General features: G+C 47.1%; 1 protein-coding gene across 2 annotated transcripts in view; it reads right to left on the bottom strand.

The window, feature by feature from the left end:
* Positions 1 to 9,248, bottom strand: part of DNAJB2 (DnaJ heat shock protein family (Hsp40) member B2) — a 29,566-nt gene extending 20,318 nt beyond the window's left edge. Inside the window, exons 1-2 of one of the 2 annotated variants that reach the window (XM_075181002.1) lie at positions 9,143 to 9,248; positions 5,295 to 5,487 (exon numbers count right to left, since the gene is read on the bottom strand). The gene's annotated coding sequence lies outside the window, so the exon portion shown is untranslated. Of the gene's footprint in view, positions 1 to 5,294; positions 5,488 to 6,849; positions 6,875 to 9,142 lie in introns of those variants that run through there. The other variant, XM_075181003.1, reaches the window with a different exon arrangement.
* Between the last annotated feature and the right edge of the window lie 1,362 nt (positions 9,249 to 10,610).

The following is a 10,610-nucleotide window of genomic DNA, read 5'->3' as shown; positions in this document are numbered from 1 at the left end:
TTTCCTGTACCATTATACCCACTCTCCACCCACCTGTGTCTCCTCTTCCTGTACCATTATACCACTCTCACCCCACCTGTGTCTCCTTCTTCCCTGTACCATTATACCACTCTCACCCACCTGTGTCTCTCACCCACCTGTGTCTCCTCTTCCTGTACCATTATACCACTCTCACCCCACCTGTGTCTCCTCTTCCTGTACCATTATACCACTCTCTCACCCACCTGTGTCTCCTCTTCCTGTACTATTATACCACTCTCACCACCTGTGTCTCCTCTTCCTGTACCATTATACCACTCTCCCACCACCTGTGTCTCCTCTTCCTGTACCATTATACCACTCTCACCCACCTGTGTCTCCTCTTCCTGTACCATTATACCACTCTCACCCACCTGTGTCTCCTCTTCCTGTACCATTATACCACTCTCACCCACCTGTGTCTCCTCTTCCTGTACCATTATACCACTCTCACCCCCACCTGTGTCTCCTCTTCCTGTACCATTATACCACTCTCTCACCCACCTGTGTCTCCTCTTCCTGTACCTATTATACCACTCTCACCCACCTGTGTCTCCTCTTCCTGTACCATTATACCACTCTCACCCACCTGTGTCTCCTCTTCCTGTACCATTATACCACTCTCACCCACCTGTGTCTCCTCTTCCTGTACCATTATACCACTCTCACCCCACCTGTGTCTCCTCTTCCTGTACCATTATACCACTCTCACCCACCTGTGTCTCCTCTCCCTGTACTATTATACCACTCTCACCCCCACCTGTGTCTCCTCTTCCTGTACCATTATACCACTCTCACCCACCTGTGTCTCCTCTTCCTGTACCATTATACCACTCTCACCCACCTGTGTCTCCTCTTCCTGTACCATTATACCACTCTCACCCACCTGTGTCTCCTCTTCCTGTACCATTATACCACTCTCACCCCCCACCTGTGTCTCCTCTTCCTGTACTATTATACCACTCTCACCCACCTGTGTCTCCTCTTCCTGTACCATTATACCACTCTCCCTCCACCTGTGTCTCCTCTCCCTGTACCATTATACCACTCTCACCCACCTGTGTCTCCTCTTCCTGTACCATTATACCACTCTCACCCACCTGTGTCTCCTCTTCCTGTACCATTATACCACTCTCACCCACCTGTGTCTCCTCTTCCTGTACCATTATACCACTCTCACCCCCCACCTGTGTCTCCTCTTCCTGTACCATTATACCACTCTCACCCACCTGTGTCTCCTCTTCCTGTACTATTATACCACTCTCACCCACCTGTGTCTCCTCTTCTGTACCATTATACCACTCTCCCACCACCCGTGTCTCCTCTCCTGTACTATTATACCACTCTCACCCCCCACCTGTGTCTCCTCTTCCTGTACCATTATACCACTCTCACCCACCTGTGTCTCCTCTTCCTGTACCATTATACCACTCTCACCCCCACCTGTGTCTCCTCTTCCTGTACCATTATACCACTCTCACCCACCTGTGTCTCCTCTTCCTGTACCATTATACCACTCTCACCCACCTGTGTCTCCTCTTCCTGTACCATTATACCACTCTCACCCACCTGTGTCTCCTCTTCCTGTACCATTATACCACTCTCACCCCCCACCTGTGTCTCCTCTTCCTGTACCATTATACCACTCTCACCCACCTGTGTCTCCTCTTCCTGTACCATTATACCACTCTCACCCACCTGTGTCTCCTCTTCCTGTACCATTATACCACTCTCACCCCCCACCTGTGTCTCCTCTTCCTGTACCATTATACCACTCTCACCCACCTGTGTCTCCTCTTCCTGTACCATTATACCACTCTCACCCCCACCTGTGTCTCCTCTTCCTGTACCATTATACCACTCTCACCCACCTGTGTCTCCTCTTCCTGTACCATTATACCACTCTCACCCCCCACCTGTGTCTCCTCTTCCTGTACCATTATACCACTCTCACCACCTGTGTCTCCTCTTCCTGTACCATTATACCACTCTCACCCACCTGTGTCTCCTCTTCCTGTACCATTATACCACTCTCACCCACCTGTGTCTCCTCTTCCTGTACCATTATACCACTCTCACCACCTGTGTCTCCTCTTCCTGTACCATTATACCACTCTCACCCACCTGTGTCTCCTCTTCCTGTACCATTATACCACTCTCACCCCCCACCTGTGTCTCCTCTTCCTGTACCATTATACCACTCTCACCCCCCACCTGTGTCTCCTCTCCCTGTACAATTATACCACTCTCTCACCCACCTGTGTCTCCTCTTCCTGTACCATTATACCACTCTCACCCACCTGTGTCTCCTCTCCCTGTACATTATACCACTCTCACCACCTGTGTCTCCTCTCCCTGTACCATTATACCACTCTCACCACCTGTGTCTCCTCTTCCTGTACTATTATACCACTCTCACCCACCTGTGTCTCCTCTTCCTGTACCATTATACCACTCTCACCCACCACCTGTGTCTCCTCTCCCTGTACCATTATACCACTCTCACCCACCTGTGTCTCCTCTTCCTGTACCATTATACCACTCTCACCCCCCACCTGTGTCTCCTCTTCCTGTACCATTATACCACTCTCTCACCACCTGTGTCTCCTCTCCCTGTACCATTATACCACTCTCACCCACCTGTGTCTCCTCTTCCTGTACCATTATACCACTCTCCCTCCACCTGTGTCTCCTCTCCCTGTACCATTATACCACTCTCACCCCCCACCTGTGTCTCCTCTTCCTGTACCATTATACCACTCTCACCACCTGTGTCTCCTCTTCCTGTACCATTATACCACTCTCTCACCCACCTGTGTCTCCTCTCCCTGTACCATTATACCACTCTCACCACCTGTGTCTCCTCTCCCTGTACTATTATACCACTCTCACCACCTGTGTCTCCTCTCCCTGTACCATTATACCACTCTCACCCACCTGTGTCTCCTCTTCCTGTACCATTATACCACTCTCACCACCTGTGTCTCCTCTCCCTGTACTATTATACCACTCTCACCCACCTGTGTCTCCTCTTCCTGTACCATACCACTCTCTCACCCACCTGTGTCTCCTCTTCCTGTACCATTATACCACTCTCACCCCCCACCTGTGTCTCCTCTCCCTGTACCATTATACCACTCTCTCACCCATCTGTGTCTCCTCTTCATGTACCATTATACCACTCTCACCCACCTGTGTCTCCTCTCCCTGTACTATTATACCACTCTCACCCACCTGTGTCTCCTCTTCCTGTACTATTATACCACTCTCACCCCCCACCTGTGTCTCCTCTTCCTGTACCATTATACCACTCTCTCACCCACCACCTGTGTCTCCTCTCCCTGTACCATTATACCACTCTCTCACCCACCTGTGTCTCCTCTCCCTGTACCATTATACCACTCTCACCCACCTGTGTCTCCTCGCCCTATACCCTTATACCACTCTCTCACCCAACACCTGTTCTGTTGTTCAGTTATTTATGAAACTAGAAGCTGCGGGTGATACTAGAACATGCAAATCTAACTCAGGCGAACACAATATCACATTCTATTTCTAACACCAAAACTGTCAATAAGAATAATGATTACATTCAGGACTTGGCAGAAGAGCTCGCTGTCAGTATAAGTGCCCCCATCTATCATACATACAATGGAAACATCCACTTTGTGTGCCGAATACATGTGCCTGAAATTGCAGCCTATCATTTCACGAGGTGCTTGTCACATGACTGAGGTATGAGGCACAGAACAGAACTTCACCTGTGTTTGGTAGTCATAGCTTTCATCTGTGTATTGGCTATGCTGTAGTCTCTGATATTTTTTTTTGCTCTGAATTGTGGCCATAGTGCCTCATGCCTCAGATTTTAGTGCATTCTCATGAATACCGGCCCAGCCCACATAATTGCCCACTAATTGCAAGTAAATCTTGAAAGCTCAGAAAAACAAATAAAAAATGATGCTGGTGCATCTACAACAGGACTAAGGAGCCTCATTTTGCCAAATCAGTAGCTATGTGTAACCAACATTTCCATGAGGATTTAGAAAGTTAATACTAAAATACTCTGCAAACCTCCCGACAAACCCTCCAGCATTGACTCCCAGGCTATGCACAAAATCCAGACTTTATACTCTTTCACACAAGTGATTAATGAGAACTAATCATGTTCCATTCTCAGTGCTTCTCCCCTCCTGACTCAGATGCCTCCTAGACCATATATTTATGGAATGTCTCCCACCCAGAGAAAGTCAATGCATCCAGAAACTAAATGAGGCGTCTTCTCTCAGACAGACCACAAATAGGAACCTCAGAGGGTCTGGTAAACGGTAACCACCGAGCACATGTTTCCGTGGATGTAACCGAGTATATGAATAAACATGACATTTGTGTCAGGGTGAGATGCATTAAATCACAATAGTAATAAACCATCAGGCAGATATCTTATTGAGACTCAGACTTCACTTATTTATCACAATTCTTTGCATAGTGTGTACACAGCCTTACTGAATGCATTGTGTCTTACACAAGATACAATTATACCAAATCTGATGCTAATGAAAAAAAACCAAATAACTGACGAAGAAAAACAACGCATAGAAATCAGGACCTGACGTGATGATTGGATGCATTTCTGCAAATATTGCCTTTCGGTAAAGGTGTTTGTACAGAAACCAAAACAAGGGTCTCCATACTTTTTAAGGTGGCTCTCCTATCTCCTTCTGCAAAACTATTAGGCACTACCTATTTATAAACTATTTAACAGTTGTGCAAAATACGAATGTGATACATTTTCCAACAGTTTAAGAAAAATAAATAAACATAAGTTATAAGTAAAATAATAATAATAAGATTAAAAACGAAAGCATTAATCCTAAAGTAAATCAGACTCTGGATTTTGGTCTATAAACAGTTAAGGTCTTACAGTGAATCCCTTCATTCCTGATAGAGGAGAAACCTATTTAGCGCTAAAAACGGACGCACTTGGAATCCGGAAATTGTAAAGTATTTCTGCTACTGTAACAACACAGACTAAAAAGTGTTCAAGGGGTTAAACAGACAACAAAAAGACATCATTCTGGGAACCTGTATTATGGATTAGTGTTATGGCAGAGATTTGGGGCACCACAGAAGCTTATGAGAAGTTAACGGCATTGTGGGGATGACGCGCAACTTTTACAACTATTTATGAGAATCGACAATAGAAACAACCTCACATTTAAACATCTAGTTTTACATATTTCTGTATCCTTGTAGGCAGAGACTTTGGAAACACTTACCCTCTTGTCAAGGTCTCTCAACAATACAAGACAGATCCTGGATGGAGTTTAACAACTGTTGTGAGAAAAAGGCTCAGACTGTAACCAGAGCGTCCTCCAGTGGTCAAAAGACAAACAGGTCACTAAACCAGAATCAAGCCATAGTGCAGCTGTTCTGAGTGATGTCTCACTGAGCTGCAACAATCTTTAGCTCCTAAATTTTAATAAAGAGAAGAGTTAGAACGACATGGACCGATGGGAGCGGCTGACAATTACAATATATACAGTAATAGACCATATCCCAGCTGTATCTTCCCTTGCACCACAAAGTGTACCTCTTCTGTGGCACTTTGCCAGTGGTAGGGGCTAATCTCATATGTTGATAATCCCTAGGTGACAGTCTGATAATCCTGGCTGGTAAAGCAGTGTATTTTTCACCCCTGTGAAGGTATTCGGCACAATATAAAAGGATGTGCAGTGGTGTAGGGTAGTTGATAAAAGGTTATTGTAAAATCAAGTGAATGCAATTAATTAAAATGCTGATTTGATCGATAGCAAATAATGTTGTCTGCTCTGAATAAAGATCTAACATTCTAATATACAGAACTTCACGGGAGCGCCGGATTCTTCACCTCTCCAGTATATTTCACCCCTAGGTGTAATTTAGGGATATTGGAACCCTGACACACTGGAGGGACCAAGGAACACAACTCTCTGTCCCATAGAGGGTGAGCGATGCACACTGACCGCTACCCTGACACCGTTTAATGTATCGATATTAAACTGTATCAATATATTTTATCACTTTATGTCTCTCTAGTATCATACTCACTCCTGATCTCAACCCCTGTCCTTCTAATGTCATACTCACTCCTGATCTTAACCCCTGTCTCTCCCGTGTCATACTATCTCAACCCCTGTCCCTCTAGTGTCATACTCACTCCTAATCTCAACCCCTGTCTCTCTAGTGTCATACTCACTGCTGATCTCACCATCTGTCTCTCCCGTGTCATACTATCTCAACCCCTGTCCCTCTAGTGTCATACTCACTCCTAATCTCAACCCCTGTCTCTCTAGTGTCATACTCACTGCTGATCTCACCATCTGTCTCTCCTGTGTCATACTATCTCAACCCCTGTCCCTCTAGTGTCATACTCACTCCTGATCTCCCCCCTGCCTCTCTAGTGTCATACTCACTCCTGATCTCCCCCCTGCCTCTCTAGTGTCATACTCACTGCTGATCTCACCATCTGTCTCTCCCGTGTCATACTATCTCAACCCCTGTCTCTCTAGTGTCATACTCACTCCTGATCTCCCCCCTGCCTCTCTAGTGTCATACTCACTCCTGATCTCCCCCCTGCCTCTCTAGTGTCATACTCACTCCTGATCTCCCCCCCTGCCTCTCTAGTGTCATACTCACTCCTGATCTCACCCTCTGTCTCTCTAGTGTCATACTCACTCCTGATCTCACCCCCTATCTCTCTAGTGTCATACTCACTCCTGATCTCACCCCCTATCTCTCTAGTGTCATACTCACTCCTGATCTCACCCCCTATCTCTCTAGTGTCATACTCACTCCTGATCTCACCCCCTGTCTCTCCCGTGTCATACTCACTCCTGATCTCACCCCCTGTGTCTCTAGTGTCATACTCACTCCTGATCTCACCCCTGTCTCTCCCATATTATACCCACTCCTGATCTCACCCCTGTCTCTCTAGTGTCATACTCACTCCTAATCTCACCCCCTGTCTCTCTAGTGTCATACTCACTCCAGATCTCTCCTCCTGTCTCTATAGTATCATACTTACTCCTGATCTCACCCCCTGTCTCTCTAGTGCCATACTCACTCTTGATCTCACCCCCTGCCTCTCTAGTGTCATACTCACTACTGATCTCACCCCCTGTGTCTCTAGTGTCATACTCACTCCTGATCTCACCCCCTCTCTGCCCTGTGTCATACTCACTCCTGATCTCACCCTCTGTCTCTCCTATGTCATACTCACTCCTGATCTCACCCCCTGTCATACTCACTCCTCACCTCACCCTTTATCTCTCTAGTGTCATACTCACTCCTGATCTCACCCCCTATCTCTCTAGTGTTATACTCACTCCTGATCTCACCCCCTATCTCTCTAGTGTCATACTCACTCCTGATCTCACCCCCTGCCTCTCTAGTGTCATACTCACTCCTGATCTCACCCCCTATCTCTCTAGTGTCATACTCACTCCTGATCTCACCCCCTGTCTCTCCCATATTATACTCACTCCTGATCTCACCCTCTGTCTCTCTAGTGTCATACTCACTCCTGATCTCACCCCCTGTCTCTCTAGTGCCATACTCACTCTTGATCTCACCCCCTGCCTCTCTAGTGTCATACTCACTCCTGATCTCACCCCCTGTGTCTCTAGTGTCATACTCACTCCTGATCTCACCCCCTGTGTCTCTAGTGTCATACTCACTCCTGATCTCACCCTCTGTCTCTCCTGTGTCATACTCACTCCTGATCTCACCCCCTGTCATACTCACTCCTCACCTCACCCTTTATCTCTCTAGTGTCATACTCACTCCTGATCTCACCCCCTATCTCTCTAGTGTTATACTCACTCCTGATCTCACCCCCTATCTCTCTAGTGTCATACTCACTCCTGATCTCACCCCCTGCCTCTCTAGTGTCATACTCACTCCTGATCTCACCCCCTATCTCTCTAGTGTCATACTCACTCCTGATCTCACCCCCTGTCTCTCCCATATTATACTCACTCCTGATCTCACCCTCTGTCTCTCTAGTGTCATACTCACTCCTGATCTCACCCCCTGTCTCTCCCATGTCATACTCACCCTGATCTCACCCCCTGTCTCTTTAGTGCCATACTCACTCTTGATCTCTCCTCCTGTCTCTACAGTATCATACTCACTCCTGATCTCACCCCCTGTGTCTCTAGTGTCATACACACTGACTGATCTCACCCCCTGTCTCTCCTGTGTCATACTCACTCCTGATCTCACCCCCTGTCTGCCATGTGTCATACTCACTCCTGATCTCGCCCTCTGTCTCTCCTGTGTCATACTCACTCCTGATCTCACCCTCTGTCTCTCCTGTGTCATACTCACTCCTGATCTCACCCCCTGTCATACTCACTCCTCGTCTCACCCTTTGTCTCTCTAGTGTCATACTCACTCCTGATCTCACCCCCTGTCTCTCCCATGTCATACTCACTCCTGATCTCACCCCCTGTCTCTCCCATATTATACTCACTCCTGATCTCACCCTCTGTCTCTCTAGTGTCATACTCACTCCAGATCTCACCCCCTGTCTCTATAGTATCATACTCACTCCTGATCTCACGCCCTGCCTCTCTAGTGTCATACTCACTCCTGATCTCACCCCCTGTGTCTCTAGTGTCATACTCACTGACTGATCTCACCCTCTGTCTCTCCTGTGTCATACTCACTCCTGATCTCACCCCCTGTCTGCCCTGTGCCATACTCACTCCTGATCTCACCCTCTGTCTCTCCTGTGTCATACTCACTCCTGATCTCACCCCCTGTCATACTCACTCCTCATCTCACCCTTTGTCTTTCTAGTGTCATACTCACTCCTGATCTCACCCTCTGTCTCTCCCATGTTATACTCACTCCTGATCTCACCCTCTGTCTCTCTAGTGTCATACTCACTTCTGATCTCACCCCCTATCTCTCTAGTGTCATACTCACTCCTGATCTCACCCCCTGTCTCTCTAGTGTCATACTCACTCCTGATCTCACCCCCTGTCTCTCCCGTGTCATACTCACTCCTGATCTCACCCCCTGTCTCTCCCGTGTCATACTCACTCCTGATCTCACCCCGTCTCTCCCGTGTCATACTCACTCCCGCTGTCTGGTTGATGTCTGTGCCTCCGCTCGGGTCTTGTTAATGTGTTGACAGCTCGTCTGTGACGTCACTACCAGCTGAGAAGAAACGTCCAGAAAATACCAGTCGAGTCTTTTCCCCTTAGTGACCAATCAGCACCTAGCACCCGCCCCTTTTTCTTAATCGCAGCTCCTTGGTTGGTCGAGCTTAGAGAATGGGCGGGGGATGCTCTGAAAATGTTGCACTGCAGTTTCAGAAGTGATACATGAGCAGAATACTGTGACACTTTCTATGCACTACTAGGTAGCAGGTATTCAATGCAGTTTAATGTGTGGTGTTTATGTCTTTTTAATAAATATGTAATGAGAATTGTACTTTTAGTGCACATGCCTATTGTATGTATTGTAGTTTTCAAATATGTTTTATGCCATAGAATGTAAATTTTTGCATTTAAATGGACTTATTAAGGGGAAATGAATTGGAAAAATTCTGAAATGTGGCCAGATTTTGGTGATTTGTATATTCGATCGAGGCTCATCAAAGACCTTACCAAATAAATTACACCCACTGGAAAACCAGGCCAGTCACATGTCAGTGCATGGAACATGAAGGCAATCTTCAAGCATCAACACATGTAAGGTGTCTATAACAATATAAAAGCAGGTTACAGACCCCCAGGACCCTCATTCTTCCTGACTTGTGAGCTGTGACTATCGGTGGCCTGGCCCTTTATTATTCTTCACTTCCGTGCACACTGAGGTCATTTACAAAGCATAAAATAGGAGATTCGCAGTGAAAAATTAAATTATGGCCCTCCATAGATTTGTGAAAGTGCATCTAGATTACCACCAGGGAGCAGGGGTCTGCAGAGCACAGTGTTAGTGGTGCAGAAGATTGCAGAGGCCGAAGGAGGAGTGATGAAGAAGAGTGGGGGGAGGCACAGAGTGATGAAGAAGAGGGAGAGAAGACATCGGGTGATGAAGAAAAGGGTGGGTAGGCACAAGTATTAATCGTTGGTCCTGGTTGGAATTTTCTAACTGTAGCTATTTTTTTCCAAATAGGGCCCCCAACATTCCAGGATCCAGCCGCAACTAAAGAATCCAGCAGCCACAGGTGGTGAAAGTGACCAGAACAGGTAGGACAGTCTGTCAAATGTTCTGATTCTATTCTGATTCTAGTGGGCCAAGTCTGTGTACTCTTTATGTACACACTGCATTCTTTATATACTACACTATGGTGCTAGCTGTCCTTCGTGGGCTAACCACTCCCCCTCTAGTGTCTGGTCTCGACTCTATGATGGCTGGCCACATCCCATCTGGTGGGCCCCTAGCGTTGCATTCCCCTGGTGGGCCCTTCATGCCCCAGTCCGACACTGGTCCTGTGACCTAACCCAAAGAAGCCAACTATAGGATGCCCCCCAGCCCAACCTGCCCCTGGGTACACGGCCACTTTCACTGAACAAAAGGACTTGAATTTTACACCAGCT

The sequence above is a fragment of the Mixophyes fleayi genome, chromosome 7 (assembly GCF_038048845.1).
Source record: "Mixophyes fleayi isolate aMixFle1 chromosome 7, aMixFle1.hap1, whole genome shotgun sequence".
Classification (NCBI taxonomy): Eukaryota; Metazoa; Chordata; class Amphibia; order Anura; family Limnodynastidae; genus Mixophyes; species Mixophyes fleayi.
The sequence above is the reverse complement of the archived record's forward strand: the minus strand, read 5'-3'. Positions and strand labels throughout refer to the sequence as shown.